Below are 22,800 nucleotides of genomic sequence, written 5' to 3'. Positions count from 1 at the left end.
AGGAGTGAAATAAACCAATCTGGAGTTTACAACTTGATTTCAGACTCCCGGCCAGGCCACCGGGCACTGAGCACTTGGGGCCAGTCCAGCCCCTCCCTCTGCAGGTTCCATTTTCCTGGGTGACCAGATCTGGCCACCTGGGCTGTGGAGAGAGTGGCTGGGGAGTGGCGCAGGCTTGGTAACCTGGAGAGCACTGCAGATGCTGTCTGCCCCTGGGGCTGCTTTGCGGAACCTGTCCCCAGCAAGCCCTGGCTGGTGTCTCCGGGTCGGCCGGCTGAGCAGGCTTGCTCAGGGCAGAGAGAGCAGAGCTGAGATAGAGCATTTCAGGGATGAGGCCATATGTAGCAGCGAGGGGCTGAAGTGACTTGGTGAGTCCTTCCACCACCCTTCCTCAGAGGGGCTTAGGACTCAGTGGATGGTGACAGCAGGGCAACTTGAGAATCTGCGGGTGCACTCCACCCTGCCCTCACTCCTGGTTTCTGAGGGACAGCTGGGAGGTTCCATGACCCCAGTGGGGAGATGGGGTATTTGAAACCAAAGTGGAACACGGTTCTGACCAGGGTCCACCAGCCAACTGGTGCAGAATGGAGGCCTCAGGCTTGCCAATTGGGAATATTTGTGCTGCGCCTCTCTTCATCCATTCATTTCTTCATTCATTCAACCCTTCACTGGTTCAGCAACCTTCCTTCTTGGCCTTGTCATGGGAGCTGCCGACAAGCCCTGCCCTCAGGGAACTCCTGGTCCTACGGGGAAACCACCGCATAACTAGTCAATGACAACAGGAGCTTGGGTGGCAATTCCCGAGGCTAAGGGAGCCCGGGGAAGGCCCACCCCAGGCTCTGGTGCAAAGTGGAGTCTGCAGGAAAAGAGGGATTCCTAGGGGTGTACTCCCAGCTGAGCAGGGAGTACAGAGGTAGGAGAGCAAGACACAGGAGCTCGCGGAGGGGACATCGCACTGTTCATTCAGCCTCTGTTCATATCCTGGCCCTCATCCCCTCCTTTGAAGGTGGGGGACAAAGGGAGAGGAAATGACACCCCAGCTAGTTGTGAGGGTCAAGGGTGGCTCTGCCCTCAGGTTCCCAAGGGGACTTTCCTCTCTGGGCAGCAGCCTGAATGCCAGTAAGGACAGGTCCTCATCCAGCACCCCCAACCACTGAGAACTAGTTCATCTACTCACTCATTCCTTCAACAAATTTTTATTAAGCCCTACTACTACGTGATAGCTGAAATACATGACCATTTGCACCAGTTACAATCACTTGAAGAAAAAACAATAATGATCTTCCCCCCAAACACAAATAGGGACATTCAAGTTCTCATCCCCACCCCCCACCCCCACCCCCGCCACTTAGTAGCCTGGCAGCTTGGGGTCTCAGCTGCTCATCCGGGATGGTGACACCCACGCCACACAGAGAAGCTCCACAGACTGCCAGAGAAGGTAGGGACCCTGGGTACCAGCAGGAGCTCAGCAAATGCTTGTCCCCTCTCCTCCTGACCAGTGGGGTGAGCACCCTCAGTGTGCCCTTCCCTGGAAGGGAGAGGCTGTTTCAGGGGTGAGGCAGAGCCCGAGGAAGAGTGAGGAGGCCAGGAACAGAGGCTCTGTGGCATGTCAAGACCTGCCTGAGTCCCCTGCTTGGGGTGGGATGATGCTTTGCCCCTCAAAAGGCCAGCTGGAGGCAGCTGGGATTTAGTGGCCAGAGGCCCCAGATCCAGGATGGGGTGTCACGAAGAGGCAGTCCCTCTGGACATTGATGACCCAGGAGAAGAGTTACCTTCCAGAAGTGGCTGGACCCCTTTGCTGAGTCAGGCGGAAGACCTGACTGGGACCCCATGGGAGCCCCAGGGAGCCCCAGGGAGCAAGCCTCCCAGAGAGAGGATGAGCTCATCCACCAGCAGGCGAGCAGGCGCTGGGCTGAACTGGGTGTTGTCACCAAGCAGACACCCCACTAACCAGCAACTCCTCACACTATCCAGCCCCAAACACATCTCCAAGCAGATGACTGCGGCTAGAGGGACATTCTCCAGTACTACCAGGAATGAATTTCCACCAGTAAGACATTTTGAACCCTCCTTCCTTGGGGGTAAGGTGGTGCTGCCCAGTGGTGGGGTGTACCAAATGACCTCCCTAAGGTCATTCCTCCAAAGAATCAGATCCAAGTCTTGAAACAGCAGGAGAAAGTGCCCTTGGAGTCACCACCAAGTCACACTGGGAACCGGGAGACCTGGCTTACTGTGAGACTGGGCAGACACAGTCCCTCTTTGAGCCTCAGTTTCTCCTTCAGATAAATGAAGGGTTCCAGCTTAAGCACGAGGGCCCTTCTATTTCTGACTTCTGTATAACTTCAAGACTGGACACCCAGACACAGGGGCCTTTGGGGGGACTCCAGGCTAGAATTTTCCTTATGGGCGCCTAGAACACATCAGTGTTGTGCAGCAAGTTGAAGACAGCCCCATTACTGACACTGTGATCCAGAAACCTGAAACATCCTATAGGCCCTTCATTTTGCCCATCCCCAGTCCCTGAGAGTCTCTGCAGCAAATATTTCCAGCTTCTTACCACGTCCTGCCTTCTGCGGGCAGCCTTGCCTCTGGCTTCCCAGCTTCCAGCCTTCTGACCACAGGTCTCCTTGGAAAGTCTTGTTATTTTGGCCCAGCTTGATCCCAGACCATGAGCCACCCGCCGAGCTGGGCCGTGCTTCTCCCTGGATTACCAGGTCAGCCTCTTCCTTGGCTTCCAGCCACTGGTCTCTGCTCATAGTTGCCACGTGGACACTTCTGGTACTCAAGTCCCAGGCCCCTGCCTGGCTCAGAAGAGCTGGGGGCTCCCCATGCTATAAGACGGGATGGAAGCCTTATTTATTGAAGGCTTTCTGCCCCAGGCACCCCCAAGTGGCCTCCTGATTGCCCCAGAGTAGCCTTACTCTTATCCTCAGGGACACGTGGCTCCCACAGGCCTGCAACCCCCTTTGGCTGTGGCCTGAGGCCTTACTGTGCCAACAGCCTGATGAGCTAGGTCCCGCTCGCTCATTCATTGGCCACGTGACGACCTGTACTTCCATCTCCCATCTCCTCTTCTGTAAAATGGAGATGACGATTACAGTACCCATCCCTGGCCACAGCAGTGTGCAATCATCTAATAACCCTCATCCCAGTGTACCTATCCTCTGTCACTCACCCAAAAAGACTTGAGTTCTAACAGGAGGCCAAACCCTCTGCCAGCCCCCCACCCCACACACACCAGCAAAGGAGACAGGCACAGGACACCCAGTCACACAAAACAGTCACAGTCCTGGGAGCCTAGAGGAGCCCCTGAGCCCCCATATCTCAGAGGCTCACAGAGTGGTAGAGGAAAAGCTGGAATTTGACGGTGAAACAGGGAAGGGAGAATCAGCATGGGCAAAGTGTGAGGGGCTCAGAGCAGATGAGCATGGCTGAGGCCTGGGAAAGGGAGAGGGTCTTGCTCCCAAGGCCTGGACTGTTGGACTAAGGGATCTCCAGGGTGTCCTCCGTGAAATGGGCCAGAAGAGCCCTGGGAAGCCCTCCCTGCTCACAAGTCCTGTGGCTCTGTAAAGCCATGCAAGTGGCTTTCCCGGCTTCTGGAGAAGAGAGAGCAAAGCCCAGCCCAGCCTAGCCCAGCCCTTCTCAGAGCCTCATCAGCAGAAGATGGGGTCCAAAAGCAGTTGGGCCAAGCCTGAGAAGGGGTCTCACCCACCTAGGAGAGGGGCAAGTAGGCCCGCCCCTGAAGCATGATAAACAGAGCTTTAGCGCCACCTACTGTCCACCTGGGAAGAGGCCACCAGTCCCAGGGGCCTGGCTGTAACCTCAGTCAGTCCCAGTGGCGGAAGGTCGGCTATCCCACAGGGCTCAGTATCTCCTGGGAGCTAGGGAACTCCTCCAGAAACTGACCAAGGGCAACAGTGGGATCTCTGGGGCGGTCCAGCCTATTTCCTCTTGTCCAAGGTAGACAAAGGGGTCCTGACTTGCTTAAATAGGAAGTCTTCAGCAGGAAGTCAAGCCTTCCCATCCCTGGCCTCAAAATCTTTCTGTTACCTCACTGTCACTAACCTCTATCCAAAAGGCTCCAGACAAGAAGTTTCAGGAGACACTGTAGAGACCCTCGTTTGTTTTGCAGGTTGACCAGCTCCAGTGGAGGGGGGGAAAAACCTCACTCACTCAGCACATACCATATGCCAGTCATATAGAGTATTAATCCTTCAAGGGAGGGATTATTATCTCCATTGTACAGATGAAAACAAGGCTCGGAGTAATTTTGACTTTCCCAGATCACAGAGCAAAGTCTGCAGGAGAGCCAAGATTCAAATGTGATCCTAACCACCATGCGGGGCTCCCTTGAAGACGGATGGACACAAATTAATTCTAGAACTAATCAAAACAGAAATAACCAAATACTAGCTTTGATGTTCTGAGATCCGTAAGGGAGCAGGGAAAGCTTCCTGGAGGTGGTGAGGTAGGACATGGAGTGAGGCCCTAAATCTAAGCTCAATGGATATGGGAAGGAGAAGGATTTTTCCAGGAGGCACTCACTGTGGGAGGAGGCACCATCCTCCCTCTCGCTTCCTACTGGGGGAAAGCCTGGGTTATCCACCATCACTCACTTTCTGATCCCCACATCCAGTCTATCCTACCGCAGAGTCCTACCCATTCCACTAAGAAATTCTCCAGTCCATACCTTTTTCTCCACTCCACTGCAGCTACCTTGGCCCAGCTTTCGTGAGCTCTGACTACAGACTTCTCACCCATGTCCCTGCAACCCCTCAATTTCACCTCCCACACCAAGTCAGAGTGGTCTTTCTTAAAAGTAAATAATCTGGCCAAGTCACATGTTCTGTTAAGAACCCTACAGTACCTTCCTAGCATAATTCAGAAGACCCTGCCTCCTTGGCCCTTGATGGTCTTTGCAGTCCCTGACACTTTGCCTTTGAGCTCAATACTTCAGTGACAAACCATAATGGTAACTTCCTCCAAATGCCAACCTCTTGGGCTTTGCATACTCTGTTCCCTCTGCCCACGTCATATTCTGTCATCTTCCAGAGCCTAGCTTAAATATCTCCAAGAAGCCTTCCCTTACCCCTGGGTCGACTGGGGAGACATCCTACAGATTCCCGTGGTGGATCTGGTTGCTTTGCTGCCCTCATCCACCGCACCCTGAACAGATGGCGCGCGTACGCCCCTCTCCCCTGGGGCAGTGCGGTAAAGAGAGGTGACTCGTCCAGGCTTCTGCATGCAAGGTTCTTTGCGCCCGGGGTGGGGGCGGGGGTTTGGAAGAGGTGGGCCAGCGCCAGGAGGCACGCTGGAAAGTTGGTTTCCGTCTTCTCAGGGCCCATGGAATATTTATGGGCTGCCGGGGGGCACCCCTCACCCCAACTCCCTCATCCCGCCCCCCAGCCCGGCAGGCTGGATGCGCCATGCACTCCGGTTCCCTGCGGTCCCTGGCGGGGGGGGGGGGGGGGGGTAGTTGGCGCGTGCGGAAAGCCGCCCAGATTCCCCCAGTCTCAGGACCTGTCCGCAGGCGATTAGGAGGCAACCGCAGCCTGGAAGCGGAGAGTCCCCAGCTGTTTTCCTTTCACTCCAGGGCGGGGCGGGACGGGCAGGATGGAGGTGGGAAGGAGCCTGGGGAGCTCGTCGTGCTACCGGGATGAGCAGGCCATGCGTGATTCGGCCCACTTCACAGGCGGAAAACTGAGGCGGTCCTGCCCCAGAATCATGAAGGGTGGTGCTGCCTCCTGGGTCCGCGCTCTGACTACTGCGCCATTTAGCATCGTAGTAGGCCCAGGGCAACTCACTCAGGTGAGCACAAGAATCACGGGGACAGTTGTTAAAACGCAGGTTTTTAGGACCCCATCTCCCAGAGATTAGGCAGGCCTAGAATGGGGCCCAAAACAAACAGGCAGGCCATACACCACATACTGTGAAATATTGGTGAAGAGGTATTTTAGAATAAGAAGGCTTCCCTCAACTGATGGCCAGGATAAAGCTAGGATGGACAGGGTGGGGGAAGCAGAGAGCCTGAACTTGGAGGAAATGGGTTTGAATTCTGATTTTCCTCTGGGTAACCAGGAGTTGGTGATCAGCCTCTCGGTGCCTTGATTTTCTCTTGTAGAACAAACAAACATGGAGCTAACATTCAGCCCAGATTTCTTTAATATCAAAGAGATTTGTGTAAATGTGCTTTGCAACTAAACCACTACCATCTTTATTATTCTCTGTCACTGCCAATCCTCTAGGCAAGGAGAAAAGCCAGCCTGATGGGATGATGAGCTCAGGGGCTACCTCCTCCATAAAGCCCACCCTGATTCAGTCCCTTGGGATGAAGTCCCCCTTCCTTTGAACTGCACACCACTCAACATCTTTATTCCTATTTCGTCTTCCTATTCTATCCTGGGGCTGTCTGTGCAGTACACCTGACTTGTGTTCCCCCCACCAGAATGCAAGCTCCTCCTTTGGGCCTCCTCAGAATTAATAATAATGTCAAAAGGGGTTCAGTGGTAGAGACAGACCTGAGTTCAAATCTCAGTCCTTTCACTCACTGGCTGTGGGATCTTGGTCTGTGGACTGCTCCCCTCCCCAGATCTTATAGGTATAAAGTGTAAAGGTTTAGATGGGATAATATCTATAAAGTTCTATATAATGTTTATCACTCAGTAGACCCAAATTGGGTACAACCAGATAGCAGCTTGGGAGACTGAGGAAGACATCACAAAGGATGGCTCTTGGACTGAGCTTTAAGGGCCAGGAAAGGTCTTACCAGGTAAAGAATTAGTGGGGGAGGCACACTGCCACATGCTGGTTTCACGGCTTACTTCTATAAATTGGCAGCAGAGAATTCCTGTTCGAAAATGTGTTGTTTCTACTCATTTAAAATTGAAATAGGATAAGGAGAGCAAGTTGAACACACACTGTGGTCTTTCCTAAAACAACAGTGAAGGGATTTATCAAAATATTAGAAACCAGACGCAGCCAACAAAGAATAGAAACTGATTGAATCCTAAACAGGCAACAGCAGCAACAAAAAGCTGAAAAGCAGCCCAATTTACACTGTGAAACCTCCAGATGGTTCAGGAGTTGGCTGTACCAGGAACTTCTGGAAATTGGATGGGTGGGGAGGCTTAAAAAGAGGAAGATTACTTGAAAATCTATTTTAGAAGCAATTAGATTGGGCTGCCCAAGTAGCTCAGTCAGTTAAGCGTCTGCCTTTAGCCCTGCATGGGGCTACCTGCTCAGTGGGACGTCTGCTTCTCCCCTGCCCTCTCCCTTCACCCTCGCCCCTGCTCGTGCTCTCTCTCACATTCTTTCTCAAACAAATCTAAAAAAAAATCTTTAAGGAAAAAAAAAAAAAAAGAAGCAATTAGACTCCCAGACACACTCCTTACCTAGTAGAATACTAAAGGCCCATTCTCAGAAGAGAGTAGCAGAAGATCTCTACTCTGGGGGCATTCTGACAATGGGAATCAAGTAATGACTTATGTATTCAATGCTGAGGTCTCCAGTCTTTTTTCTCCATTCAGCTACCCAAACTCTGGTCGCCAGGATAGGAGATTGGCCCCCCAGACAGGAGATTGAAGGAGTTTTTTTCTTGACCGGCTTAGCAGAAAAGACAAGGAGTGGCCCAACCAGCTCCATGTACTCAGCTCCAGTTATGACTGTCTGGTATCAGGTCTTTGTTTTAGAGTCCCCTTTTTATTTTTATTTTATTTTTTAATAAAATATTTTATTTATTTGATATGTAACGAGAGTAGGAGAGAGAGAGGGAGCACAAGCTCCGGGAACAGCAGGCAGAGGGAGAAGCAGACTCCCTGCCAAGCAGGGAGCCTGATGCAGGGCTCCATCCCATGACTCCAGAATCATGACCTGAGCCAAAGGCAGACGCTTAACAGACTGAGCAATTCAGGCACCCCGAGAGTCCTATTTTTAAATATGAGCAGACTGCAAAAGATAATAAACATTTGAGGAAATTCTCTAGTAAGAAAGAGGTTAGAAACACATGGGACGGGGGACTTGAAAGATAGCAACTAGGGAGAACAAAGAGAAGATTGCAAAAACTTCCAGGTAGAAGAAGAACAACAACAAAAAGCAGGCTTCATGCAAAGGAGTAAGAAGCATACTGGCATTGGATTTCTTTTCTTTTCTTTTCTTTTTAAGATTTTATTTATTTATTTATTTGACAGAGAGAGAGAGATCACAAGTAGGCAGAGAGGCAGCGGGAAGCAGGCTCCCCGCTGAGCAGAGAGCCCAATGTGGGGCTCGATCCCGGGACCCCGAGATCATGACCCAAGCCGAAGGCAGAGGCTTTAACCCACTGAGCCACCCAGGCGCCCGCATTGGATTTCTTAAGAGCAAGATGGGCCCTAGGAGCCAATGGCAAGGTGCCTTGAAAATTCTGAAGGGAATTCCTTCCATCCCAGAATTCTATGCCTAACCCAGTGATTATGGAGAATGAGGACAGGATCAAGACATTAGTCGTGTGAGGTCTCCTTGCCCACTTTCTCAGGAAGCTGCTAGAGGATGTGCCTCAGCAAAAATGAGCAAGGGAGTAAACCAAAGAAGAGGAGCACATGGTATCTAAGGAGAAGATGCCATAAAGGAGGGGACAGAGGAGTCCCCAAGCCAATGGTTGCACAATAGAAAGCAACTAACCCCTACTGGAATAGGACGGAAGGCTCTGGAAGAGATTTCTTCAAGAAATGAAACTAGTAGGCTATCCAAAACATTTAAACATATTGAGAGATTACATAACTGTAATTGTTACACAGGAAAGGAAAAGTAATCACAGAATATTACACGGCTCACTTGTCAGCAGCATTTATATGCCTAATAATGCAAACAGTGAGTACTCTTCCAGTCAGACTTGTAACATAATTATACTAGACAAGACAGACAGGGGGTGGAGGGGAGACAAAATGGACATGTGAGTATAGAGAGAGCGAAGAAAAAGAAGTCTAAAACTGACACATCGAGGAGGAGTAATGCAAGTAAAACACAAGTTGCCTCTGTAGGATGGAAAACGCGTGTGCGGGTGCATGTGTTTTAAGCAGAGAGAAGGCTGCTTTCCATTATGAGACTTGTAGGCTTCCTAAACTGAACTGTGTGTGTGTGCAGCTAACTTTTTTTTTTTGAGCGAAAACAAGCCCCTAAGCCCAGGCCACTAGTGGCAGGAGGGCAGTCATTTTTAGCAGAAGGGACCAATACTGAAATGCTAGTGGGAGAGGAACATTCTGGCGGACTCCGGGGAGGTGAGTAGGTGGACTGTAATTCCTGTATTGAGAGCAAATTCAAATGCCATGCCTTCCAGAAGCCTTCCATGGTCCCTGCCACCTCTTGTGACACCTCCTTTCCCCCATCCCTGATCCCATTTTCATCACTGCCATCACTGTCTAGCTTCATCTATAGACATTTTGTCTGCCCTTACTTTTCCACCAGGCTGTGAGTTCCCCAAGGAAGGTGACTGAAGCCAAGTGGCACAGAGAAGTTGCTCAATAAATATTTGCTGAATGTGTGAATGGTCAGTAGGCAGTGAGGGCTGGGTACATGCTCATTGAACAGAATAATACTTGATACTTATTGAACAGAAAGGCTCTTTTTCATTATAATTACCTTTTCCTATGTTTTTGGCACAAAGCCGGTCCTTGACAAATGTGCATTACCTTGGTGAGCGGGTGTGGACTCTTGGAACCCTGGCCCGCTGTGTGATTTTAGACAAATTTCTTAAACTTTCAGAAAGGTCCCAGGATTTCCTCCTAGATCAATAAAAAAGTAAAAGAGGTCGAAAATGATCTCTTGGGTCTGGGAAGCGTGACCTGCAAATTGGTTGGGGTAGAAGGGATGGCCACTTTGGGGCACAAAAGAGCCCTTAGGGATTCTTAGGTGTCCAGGAAGGCAGGTGGGTGGAGGGGCAGAGTAATGGCTAATGAAATGGCTGGAGAGAGGTCTGAGTGGGAGAAATGATTCATTACTAATGACATTCCTCTTCACTGTCCCTCGGCTCTGGCTCTCAGCAGCCAGCAGTGCTGAGTTCCACATCTGGAGGGACATTTGGCCAGATTCTCCCTATTCTCTGGCATTGGCTGGGCAGAGTTCCAGGCCAAGCCTACTTCCCTCTGGTTGGTGCAGCTCCAAAGACACTGGCTCCAAGGGCTCAGACAGAACGGCAGAGTGCCCATACTGCATGGGTCATTAGATCATCTAGCCCAGAAGATTCCCAAATGTTAGGTTTTACAGATGGATCCATTTTAAGTAAATAGTGGGAGAACAATGTAAAGTTGCCAACTTCTCATTTTGCTTGGGGAAGAACATTAAAATAAGAACTATCACTGTGTTCTGTTTCTTGATCTGGGTGGTGAACCCAGTGTGTTCACTTAGTGGAAACACACTAAGCCGGACACATGTGAACAAGACTATTCTATGTATCTGACTTTGTAAAAAATTAACTCAGAGAACTACCATGTACTATCATACCATAATTTTCATCTGAAATTTTTTTTCATCTGAAAAAAAAAAAAAGACATTCCATGCTATAAATGGCATATAAAATGGGAAAAGCATAATCTCAGTAAAGGACAGTGGTGAGTTTACAACAGCATACTTTATCTGATGATAGTAAAGAAAATGATATGTTAAAAAAGGTAGTAAAAATATGATAATAGAAAAATAAATGTGATATGATAGTAAAAAATGATATGATAGTGGGAAAAAAATCCCAGGGGAGAAACAGTCAAAGCTTTACTTCACAATTTTATTCACACATTGGTTTGTCAGTTTAAGGATTCAGATGGGAAGAGTTCTATATCCAGCTTATTCTTGAGCTTTATTGCAGTTGTGGAGGAAAACCCTGTTTTACTTGATTATCTTGAAGGAAATGGAAACCACACCCAGTGGAGTTCCACTGATTTCAGAATGTTCCATGAGAGCTGAGAGAGGCTGAGGACTGTGGGGTGCAGAGCCAGCCGGCACCCTGACCAACTGGGGCAGAGCAATCAGACCTTTACTTGAAACTGTGTTGGAGCCCTAGGCCAATCCATCCACAAGTTTCTGGGAACTACTCCTCTATCGGACCCCCTTATGAGAAAACTGAGGCCTCGAGAGAGGAAGTGATTTACCCAAAGTCACATAGCAGGTTAGTGAAGCATTGGGACTAGAACTCGGGTCTCTGGCCTGTCAGTCCCATCTCCTACCCCCCTCCCCTCTTGCTCTGGCTCTAGGACTCCTGGTAGCTGTTTCTCTTGATCCTGAAAATTGCTCTCAGGTCCTGCCATGTGGCTGTAAACTCTCCAGGGCTCCAGCTCTGGTAGCCAGGGATGGGCTAGGGATGGGCTGCAGAAGATCAAGTTACCTGCTTGGAGAGGGTCCCCTTCTGGAGCCAGCCACTCTCCAGTTTGGCAGGAGGACAACTTGGCGAGCTGGGCTTGTGAAAGATGCCAAATGTCTACAACGGAGGGCTTCAGCCATCTAACACCTTCTTTGGGGCTGCACTCACCAAACCCAAGCTGGCACCCTGGCTCTGGACAGAGGATGGCAAGGGTGGGGAGGGGAAGGGAGGTTGTCCAGAAGGCTCTGCCAGGCAGGAGAAGGTGGGGTTCTTGGCCTCTGCAAGACAGCTTCTTTCCCACCTCCAGGGCTTTGCCCAGGCCATGCGTCCTCCCAGCTTCTCTCTCCCCACAGACATGCCTGGTCTCTAACAACTCTGCAAAGACTCTTTTTGTTGTTGTTGTTTTTTAAAGATTTTGTTTATTTATTTGACAGACAAGGATCACAAACAGGCAGAGAGGCCAGCAGAGAGAGAGGAGGAAGCAGGTTCCCTGCTGAGCAGAGGACCCAATGTGGGACCTAATCCCAGGACCCTGGGGTCATGACCTGAGCTGAAGGCAGAAGCTTTAACCCACTGAGCCACCCAGGCACCCTTGCAAAGACTCTTTGATTAATGATGTCATGAAGAGACAGCTTCAAGGGACCCATAGCCTGGTCTACTCTTTGGGCCTTTGTCATCTAATCTGTGATGTGGTTGCTTATGAGTGTATGACTATCTCTAAGGTTGCTGTCACCACAGTGAGCTTCTCAGGCCAACTCTGATGGCTAGGCTCCCAGATGAGGAAGTGGACCCCTGGTAGCCCAGGTGGCCAATTTCCATCCTGAGCAGAGGGGAGGGGACCCTTGATTTCTCTACCATATGCCAGAGTGCCTCAAAGTAGGAAGAAAGTCCAAACAACCTTACTTTCCAGGCACCCAGAAGGTCTCAATAAATATTTGTTGAATGGATGAAAGAATACCGAGGTTCAGTTTAAGATTATTTTGAAGAAAAGTACCACAGCTTAAAAGGAAAATCAAAGACCTAGTCCAGCTGCCCTCATCTGACAGAAGAGGAAATAGGCCCAGTTAAGGCCCTTTCTTGCTGCAAGTATCCTAGGAAATATACGGGGCCAGGTGGGTGTCCTGAACCCAGCCCCCTGAGCACAGTTCTTTTTTTATTTTTTTCCTCTCTCTCTTTTCAGATTTATTTATTTATTTGGTGGGGGAAGTGGCAGAGGGAGAGAGAAAATGTCTCAACTTCCACGGGAACCTCTCTCTGCACCAGACACGTGCAGGACACGGCCATTTCCTGCACAAAGACTATAGGGTTTAAGGACGACAGAGTTAAGGTCAAGATTTGCAGGCAGGGCTGACCCGAGTTAGAATTCTAGTCCTGCTGTTGACTCACTATCGTCACTTAGCCTTTCTGGGATTTTCTCTTCTTATGTGTCAAATGGAAATGATGATACCTGCCTTGCTGGGTGGTTGGGAGGATTAAATAGAAACCCTACAAGTGCCCTATTATATGCTTGGCATAGAGTAGGTGCTCAGGTCAGGGCAGCTTCTATGTGTTTCTCTCCCCATGAAGTGCCCGCTGGACCAGACAGTGCACGTGCATCCCCTCTCCCAGGTCCTCAGGTGAACATGGTCCCCAGCATTGACTACATTTTCAGTGTGAGACTGTGGTATTTTACTGGAGTCTAACAGGGAGCGCTAAAAGAACGAGGAATGAGGAGGCCCAGGATGGGGAGCTTGGAGTGGGGGTGCTGTGCTGGGCTGGCAGCCAGCAGGCCTGGCCCTGAGCCCTGGGCAACCACCTTTCTGAATCAGATCCTTCCCTCAGAGCAAGCAAGCAGGCAAGCGGGCTCTGGCGGAAGTCCTGACCAAACACAGGGAATCTTTGTGAGCTCTTGGTTCTCCCCACAGGCGCCCCCCTTCTTCCTTGTCATTGCCTACAAGAGCCCGGGGAGTGGGGCTCCAGGCAGGAAAGCAGCTCCCAGGCCTCCAGGCCCTCATCACCCCTTCATCAACCTCTAGCCACCTTAGCCTGGCATTCCAGGCCCAAGAATCAGCCCTCTCATCAGTTCTCCCTCCTCCCTGCCTCATCTTGCCCTCCGTGGCTGCCACCCTGTCTAGTACACATGGTCTCGCTATCTCTTTGATTCTTCTGCAGAGGTGTGAACCAGGCCAGGACTGTGGATAAGTAGGGAGAGGACTTCACTCCTGGAGAGATCAGCATTCTGCTCCCATTGTCTGCTGCTCCTAGGACAACACTTCACCCCCGCTCCAACCAGTCCTAAGCACTCGGACTTTGGTTTCGTCTTTCCTGGCCGTGGCTTAGCCCCGAGAGTAACTTTCCTCCTCTGTACAAAGAGACAAAACTCCTACCTTGGGCAGGCACTGATATGGCAATTTTCTGTCCACTCAGGAATTTGAGGAGACTCCCTGGACTCTTGTCCTTGCCTTGCCCCCCAATAGCCTGGTGTCTCATCACCACCCAGATCACCACCCAATGGCTTGGGGTCAGGAACCTGAACTCTGAAACCGCCACCTCTCTGAGGTCTAGCCTTGTAGGAATCATTGCTCAGAACTCTCCTTCTGCCTACTGGACCCCTGGGTGGTCCTCCTCACTCCTCAGTCCAACTGAGGGACGTATCCCTGTGACACTCTTGCTGACCACTATCCTACTCTCCCACCATCACCACCATGCAGAGCCTCTGCCTATCTTGTTCACTCCTGGATTCCCAGTGTCTGCCCAGGATCTTGGAACCAAACAGGGGCTCTGCAAACAAAAACTGCCTGCTTGGGCCAGGTCCTCCCCCCTCCTATACTGTTAGCACATGAACTCACCTTAACTTCACTGAGAACATTTCTGCATGGAAAAAAAAACAAACCCATAGGGGCATCTGGGTAGTTCAGTTGGTTAAGCACCGGACTCTTGATTTCAGCTCAGGTCATGATCTCAGAGTCAGGAGATCCGGGCAGCCTCAGGCTCCGTGCTCAGCAGGGAGTCTGCCTGAGGAGTTCTCTTCCTCCGCCCTCTCCCCACTGCTCACTCTCTCTCTCTCTCTAAAATAAGCAGATAAATCTTTAAAAAAAAAAAAAAAAACCATAAAGTCAGACAAATGACAAATGAAGGAAACATTTGTATATAAGACAGACAAAATACTAATGTCTTTAATATTTTTATAAAGCAATAAGAAAAGTATCTTTGTTCATGTTCTTTATGCAAGTAGGAAGAAATAAAACTACAAAAAAGAGAAAAATGGACATTTTTGTATCTGTAAAAAGATGCTTGACCTCACTCAAAACAAAAGGAAAATCAACCTAACCATGAGCTATGCCCCTCAGACGGGCCTAGAGCAAACAGGATGTATTTATGAGACATCTGCATGCACATGCTTGCAGTAACAGGGAAGAATATTCATGACAGCATTGTTCGCAGCTATCAAGGGCCAGACTGTGATGACTTTAGCTAGAGGACCATAGAGTTCACTGCTTAAAAAAAAGAAGAAGAAGAAGAAGAGGAGGAGCTAGTGGGCTGGATTTATCAAGCCATAGTTTACCAGCCCCTAGTTCAGATGAACAAGAGACTAGACGTGATCTTGATGCCTCACTACAGGAATGCCTAAACACTTATCTCATGTCCCTGGGATGAAATACGCCTACGGAGAGGGGGGTGCTTATAGTGGCCTCCATGTACATTTTGAAAGGAAAAGATACACATCTGTCGTGTATACCCTAAGATTCTCTGGAAAGATACAGAAGAGCTACCCTGTGGAAGAAGAAAATTAAGAGTCTAAGGGAGCCAAGGCTGGAAAGAAAACTTTTCATGGCATACCTATTGCTCTGTTTGAAAGGTATTCACACTGTAAGTACATGTTAACATTAAAAAAAAAAAATAGCTCCTGAACCCCCAAAATAAAGATGTTCCCTGAAACAAAGAGATTCATGGTGAAGTAACTTTGGTCCACGCAGGGTTCAGCAAAGTTAATGTGTCTTTGCTACAGTACTGGTGGGGGTGGGGGAGTGACCTTCAGTATGCTAAGGTCCTCGTGAATCCGTGAATCCGCGAGGACACTGTATGCGGCACTTCCCATGTTTATTGCAAGACCACAGAGAACCTCTGTGGGCCAGGATTCTGCGGAAGTGATGCTGAAAATCACCACCTCCAAGAGCAAACACAGATGTCACAGCATTCACTAGTCTATTCTCTGCCATATGCGTGCATACACACACACACTCTTCCTCCCTCTCTCTCTCTCTCTCTCTCTCTCTCTCTGGGATAGCCTTTCTTGAAGTGCTTTCCTCAGGTCACTCCTCTTGTGAGATGCTCCGTGGTCAAATATTCTTGGGAAACACTGTCTGCCTAAGTGGGTGACAAATTATTGCTCATTATTGCTTCCCCCAGACTTGACTACTTCTCTGTCTTTGTTCCCACCATTCCTTCCATCTGACTGCTGTTTGTTTTAATCCATTTCTACCTGCCAAAGTTCCGACTCATCCGTCAAGGCTTGGGTCTTACGCTTCTTGGATCCTGGCAAAATTCTCAAGCTACCTAACAGGTGTCCGCAGACTCTTACTGAAAGAAAGGAGTTACTGAGTGCAGTAGAGGAATGACTGGGGGAGGGATGGAGAGTGGGGATTAAATGACTGGGGTGATTGTGTTTGGGTTAATAGTGAGTGATACAGTAGTGTGTTATGCCTGGGTTGGCAATTCTACTCACTATGGGTGGTATAGGCTGAACTTCCCCCCCATAAGTCTGACTGAGAGTCCCAAAGCAGCTTACTGGCCCGATCTTGGGCAGTCCCAAGGATGAGCGAGATGTCCCTCTCTCCTAAGCCACTCCCTCAGGCTCTTATCCCCATCCAAAGCCCCACAGAGAAAAATGCCCACCTCTGGTTATGGATCTCCACGTGTCTTGCCACACCGTGTGCCCTTGGCCTTTAGACTGTCTCCACAGGCACTCCAGGGAAGGTGGGCACTCCCCTGAGTTGTTTTGACCAAAGAACCTTGTGTGGGGTCTGCAGAAACTGAGCTGTCCTCCCTTTGTGCCCAGACTCTACAGCATACTGGACACCCCAACAATGGCCCTCTCAGGGACTGTGTGAGGGTGGACCTGCACAGGGATCCAACGTGGGAGGAGGCCAGTTGACTGGCTTATCCCTACAAGCAATTTCCTCTGGAACCTTCAGCAAATTGCCTAACCTCTTTGAACTTCACGTCCCCTAACTCTACAATGGGTGCGCCTACCTCGGTGGCTACTCCAGAGGACTAAGTTACATAAAGCAGATGACAGCAGCTGGCAAAGCAGGCACTCTGCGGCCGTTTCCCTCTCCCTTCTTCCCCAGTGTAGATTCTGAAACTGCTAGAGAGACCGTTTCTTCGTTTTCAATTGTACGGTGCGAGGACACTGAAAGGAGGATACACTGGGGTGGATGGGAAGGCAGCTGGGGCCCAATCTATGCCCATATAGGTATGCACATTTCAAAGCAGCCTCACCCCCAGGGAAGGCTTCCCTGAGCCTTTCCCCTTCCAGGGTTCTTTTATCCTTCTGCTTGTAACTAGCTGGTATTCTCATCAGTCTCCCTCTGGCCCCACCGACCTCCCACACATGTGGGCCCCCCTCAGATCAGGTACTAAGGATGACAAAGATCTGTGTTCCCAAGCCCCCCAGGCTTGGCACGGAGTGGGGTCACTGCATGGTATAGTGGGAAAGGCTAGTTTCTGCCGCTGCTACTGAAGGTCCCTGAAAGCACAATTTTACTTACTACCTAGAAGGTGCCAAGCTCTTGGCCAAAATGAACAGGTACTGGGAGCCCAGGCAAGGACAGGGATAAGGGGACAAGAGGCGGGAATAGGCAGAGCTGGAGAAAGGACAAGCCGCTTTGTGATTTGCCTTTGGGCATTCAGTCATTAAACTCAACGAGCATGTATAAGTGCCTCATGTTTTCCAGGTCCTTTGCACATTCTGGCTTGGGGTACTGCAGCGTGTTAGTGAACAGTGGTGTGGACCTGGCTCTATGCATTCTTAGGTAGGTTACTTAAGGTCTGAGTCCCGGTGCTATCATCAGTAATACAGACATTATACTCAATGTTTCACAAGGTTGTTTTGAGAATCACATGAGTTTGTTTATGTAAATTGCTTGACACAGTTCTGCTAACAAATGGTATGCTGATATAATTGTTAAAGATAATAATCCTCACTCAGTCCTGTATGGTTGGAGTTAGAGTTCTGGCAGACCTTGGGGTCCAGGCTAGCAAGCCAGTTCCTTCGTCTACGTGCCAGAGAAGACACAGGCAGAGCAGGAACAGATCCCTGGCCAAGGGTTTGCGGGACTCTCTTCCCATCTGAGCTGTTGTTTTTCCCTGAGTTCAGAGCCTGCAGCGCAGGCGTGCGTGCTGCTCCGCCAAGCACCCCTCCGGGGAAAGTGGTATGTGGGGCCGGGCGCAGCTTGCACATAACTGTGCAATAAAGGCAACTTCCTGCACTCACAGCTGAGGATGTACTTAAGGTGCAGTCCCTTGCTGGGCCTGCAACGTGCCGCTCGGAGCACCTCCTCTCTCTGTTGTTCCTTCTGAGTTACAGCCTGGTCCCCGAGAGTTCACTGCTTCACCCCAGGACATTGTCTTACTAGGGTTTGAGGCAATAATAATGACACAAATGTATTTGTGAAATTTTCCACTGTTCCCAGTACGCTATCATAGTCATGATTTCATTTGATCTCCATAATTTTTTAACATGTGGAGAAACTGAGGCACAAGGCATTAACCCGCTTATCTGAGGTCCTAGAACTCGTCACCAGGTATATTCACAGTCTAGTGCCTATTCGATTCCTTAACATCTGACACTCACTGGGTGCTGCCTAGAACCCGGTCTCTACCCACATTCAGTCCTAGTAATCCTCCGAACCACCCCGTGTGGCAGAAACTGCTATTCTTCTCCCCCAGATGATGGAGAGCAACTAACTGACAAGAGCAGGTAGGTGGCAGAGGCAGGGATCACATTCAGATAGTTGGGCTCCAAAATCAACACTCTGAATCTCTATGTCAGGGTTTCTTGACCTCATGCTATGGACATTTGGGGCCAGAAAGCCCTTTGTTCTGGGGGGGGGGGGGTCCTATGCACTGATGTTCAGTCGCTTCCCCAGCCTCTGCACACTAGATACTTTGTCCCCCACAGTAGTGACAACCAAAAAGCCTTCAAACGCTGCCAAGTGTCACTTGAGGGTTAAAATCGCCCCCAGTTGAGAATCATCACTCTGTGTTATACTGTCCTAACATGACAATATATAGGTTTTTTTTTTTTAAACTATGGCAACCCCTAATTTTAGACAAAATATGTTTTATAGTCTTCTTTCCAAAATGAGTCAACATTCTGATTCAAATAATTTTAACTGCTCACCTCCTATGCCTCGGCAATTTATAGACCATTTAAAAAATGAATTGATGCTTAGGGAAATCAAGCAACTTGCCCAGAAGGATAAAGCTAGCATGTGGTAGAACAGGAACATGAATATTGGTCTCAAGGTCCACATGACGAAATTTTTTGGGTAGTATTTATTTTGAAGTGACACATTCAGTATTTTCTCATTTCTAAGATACACTTTCTCCCCATAACTTAATGGTTTTGAAACTGAGATGCAACTTAAAACCAGTGTGTGTTTATAGTGGAGATATTTTTTTATTCCCTTAAAAGTCACAATTTTAATTAAAAGCGTGTCTCGTAACTAATAGCCTCTTAGAATTGAGATTTGAGGGCCAGAGCTGTGAATGTGGCAGAAATGCTAAAGGAAAGGGAAAGATGGATGGAAAGGGAAGAGACAGAGCAGTAGCCCTCCCTGCCTGGGAAGACACCTGGTCTCCTGCCCTGGCAGTCCAAAGTCTGCACCCCTCCCTGCACCCCTGTCCAGCTTTTAGGACCTACCTCATACCATACTCCTCCAAGTCTTTCCAGGTCCTTTGGCATGAAGCCCATGAGCCTTTCCTAATTTCATCAAGGAGCTTTTTCTATCAGAGCATTTCAGTGACATGATAACAAATATAGCTGACTAAACATTTTCTTCTTAATCATGGCAGTATTAGTATCCTTGCTTTACAGATGGGAAGACTGAAGCCCAGAGAGGGGCAGCAACTTGCCTAACCTCTCTTTTAAGGGTACAGATGAGACTTGAGTCTCTAGGTTATTCATGTCCTCAGTACTTCCTGCTTGTTCTGGGATAGTCTCCCATAACCAAAAAGTCAGGTTTGCCAAGCCTTCTCTTGGACAAAGTGGCATTCCAAGTCGTGTTGAGGTTTGCCCGTGACTGCACAATCAACAGAGTGACATCTGAAGTCAGGAAGGTGAAATTGTTCACCCAATGCCACATAGCTCCCAAGTAGCAACACCGACTTATTGTCCTCACACCAAACCTCTGCTTCTTACTGGTCTGTCCAACCCTGCCCCTTCCCTCATTTGGATGCTTTCAGGTCCCAGCCAGGCCTGCCTCTGCTCTCACCAGCAGGGAAGGGACAGCAGTCTCATCCAGACCTCCCCAATGAACACCTACATCCCTGCTGTCATTGATGTCACAGGGGTTGTGGTCTGGTCCCTCCAGCATAGCCCACCAATGTTGAACTCTTCTAGAGAGGACCTTAAATCCCTCATTTAGCAGAGTGATCTGCATGGGACCCTTCTGCAAACACCAGACTCTGTGTCAGAGAGCCACAGAGCTAGAGGAGACATGAAGTTGAGTTCCGGTGGCGCTGCATTTTGGCAAGTCAGTTCGGGATGACACCAACATTCTCACAGGCTGTCATGAAGACTGAAATGACATAATGTCTGTGAAGACCCTTGGTACACTCTCCAGTGCTGTGGTAGAGTTGAGGCTAGCTGCATCGTGTTTTGCCAAGACACGGGCTCTGGCTTTGGACAGACATGGACCATGTGACTGCAAGCAAATAATTTCCTTGAAATTCAGTTCTCTCACGGGGATAATGTATCCATCTCATAAAAGTGTGGGTCTTAAATGAGGTTTTATATATAAGGGATCTCATACAGTGCCTGGCATACAGGAGTCACTCAGTAAGTATTAAATTCCTTCCTAAGTATCATTATATGAAGCATAGCAGAAACCATTACCTTAGTTCTATTATTTAAGCAAGCTGATCAATTTCATACTATGGGGTAGAGACAAGAGTGCTTGAATGAGCACTGAGATTGCTAATGATTTTAAAGCACCAGCAGTCATTTTGTGTTCATCATCTATCACCCAGGGAGACTGCGAAGCTGGACAAGGAACTGCATCCCAGAGGAAAATGCCACTACCTAATGGAGGTAATTTAAAAGTGCACATCTCTCCCTCTGTACTGTTCCAGGTCTGCTCCCCTTCTCTATAAAAAGGCTGGAGCCGAGACACAAACAGGTTCTAAAGAGGGCAATGAAAATTATATGGGTTGTGGTTTCAGAAGGGAAGGAAGAGAAGAAAAAACAAGGCAGAAATTACTTGACTTGGAAAGGAAGGGGTAAGACGGGTGATAAATAAGAGGGTATTATATGGCAGGGGAGGTTGGTGAGTCACATGCCAAGGTCATTATTGTGGCAGGGCCTAGGGGGACCAGAGGGATCATGTCTCAAGACCTGGAACGCTTTGGAAGACTATACAAATCACAGACGTTATTAATTATGATTAACAGTGACCAATGTGGAGTTTGCTTTTTTAGTTCAACTGTGTTCTCAAAATTTTCTAAACATGCCCAGAAACTGCAGACTGGAGTCTGCCATTCACATCTATGAGCCTATGAAGGACTCTGTTCCTGTGGCAGTCCACACAAGCAAGAAGTCTAGGCTTACCATCTCTTGGAGTATGCCCTGACCAAGGGGTGATTGTTAATTCCTAAGCAGGAATTTCAACAGTTTTCAGAGATTGGACAGCTCCAAATGCCTTTCCATCCTCATCTCCAGTTGCTTTCCCTTCCCCTCAACCCTGAAGCCACTCTGAATTTCCCAGTGGTCCTAAAACACATCATTTGGACATTCCTTCAATACACACAAAGCTCCTATTACATGCCAGGCACTGTTTCAGGCTGTGGGGTACAGCTGTAGTGAACACAAGGTCTTATCCCTTAGAGAACTTATATATGAGTATGCAAAGACCAATAATTTCTAGTAAAGGTAGGCTAGTTTTAAAATGGGAGGCAGAGAAAGGTTTTCTGTAGAGATATTTAAGCAAAGACCTAAATGCTGCAGAAGTGAATTAGCAGCTAACTGGGTTCAAGGCATAGCGATTATAAAGGTCTTGAATGAGCTTCTCTGAATGAGCTTGGTGAGTGGGAGAAACCAGAAGGAAACCAGAAAACCTGGGCAGGGTGAACAGGAATCAGACTAGGATATGCCAGAAGATGGTATGGATCAGATCATGGAGGTGTGTAGTTCATGTATGGTCAGAGCTTAAATTCTGGTCCAAGACCACTGAAAAGGTCTGAGAAGAGGACGTCCATGATCACTCTGGCTATTGGTTGGAAAATAAACTTGGAGGGAAAGATAAAGAGACATGGCAGTGGTTTTAAATTGCAGTGGGAACAGTAGAGGTGGTTAAGGAGGAACTGGGGGCAAGAGGTGGGGGTGCACTAGTGACATACAGGACCTGGGTCTTAAGAATTCCCAGCTTAACAACTTGCCACAGTGTCAATGTCTTATCTCTAGCAAAAACACCTGGCGTAATGTCTGGCAGGATGTGTGTTAAATGGAACTGGAAAAGTAGTAACAAATCTTCCGGAAGAAAAACGTCTTCACATAACTGATCTTGAAATTCTAATATTCTATTTCAGAAAGCTATTTAATCTCTTCCAAGATAGGAAAAATATACATATTACAGAAAACATGGAAAATAGAAATGTCAAAGAAGAATTTATAAATCTTCCTAACTCCCACCACCTGGAGCTAATCATAAGTATTCTGGTGTACTTTCCTTCAAGTCTTTTCACACACATTTTTAAAAAGATGGTTATTTCTACTCTGAGGAGCAAACTGGTTGACCCAAATCAGTTGGTCAGGGTTTGACTCCTACTCCACCACTGAATGGCCCTGAACAAGTCACTTTTGGATCCATAAAATGAGGATAGCAAGAGCCGCTGCACCAGGTTATGGTGAACCTAAAACAACTGACGAATATGAAGTCCCTAAGAGGACACAGGACATAGTAAGTGCTCAACGTATAGCAGCGGCTGTTACTAAAAGGAAGTCCAAATCCCACAAGATACAATTATAAGGAAAGCTTTCAACATCTCATTTTTTTAGGAAAAAGGCTTTGCAAATTCATAATCTAACCACATGTCCTCTTCTGAAGAAAAATAATCACACCAAGAATAGGAATTTGCCAATAAAGATGTAAGCAATATTTTTTAAACATTTTTAAACATTTTTAAATTTTTTAAAACATTTTTAAAACCAAAATTTTACAGTAACACAAAACAGAAATGTGCCAGGAACTAACCCCAAGCCCTGGCCTGCTTAATAA

Source organism: Mustela lutreola, chromosome 1 (assembly GCF_030435805.1).
Source record: "Mustela lutreola isolate mMusLut2 chromosome 1, mMusLut2.pri, whole genome shotgun sequence".
In the NCBI taxonomy this organism is placed as follows: domain Eukaryota; kingdom Metazoa; phylum Chordata; class Mammalia; order Carnivora; family Mustelidae; genus Mustela; species Mustela lutreola.
The sequence above is the reverse complement of the archived record's forward strand: the minus strand, read 5'-3'. Positions refer to the sequence as shown.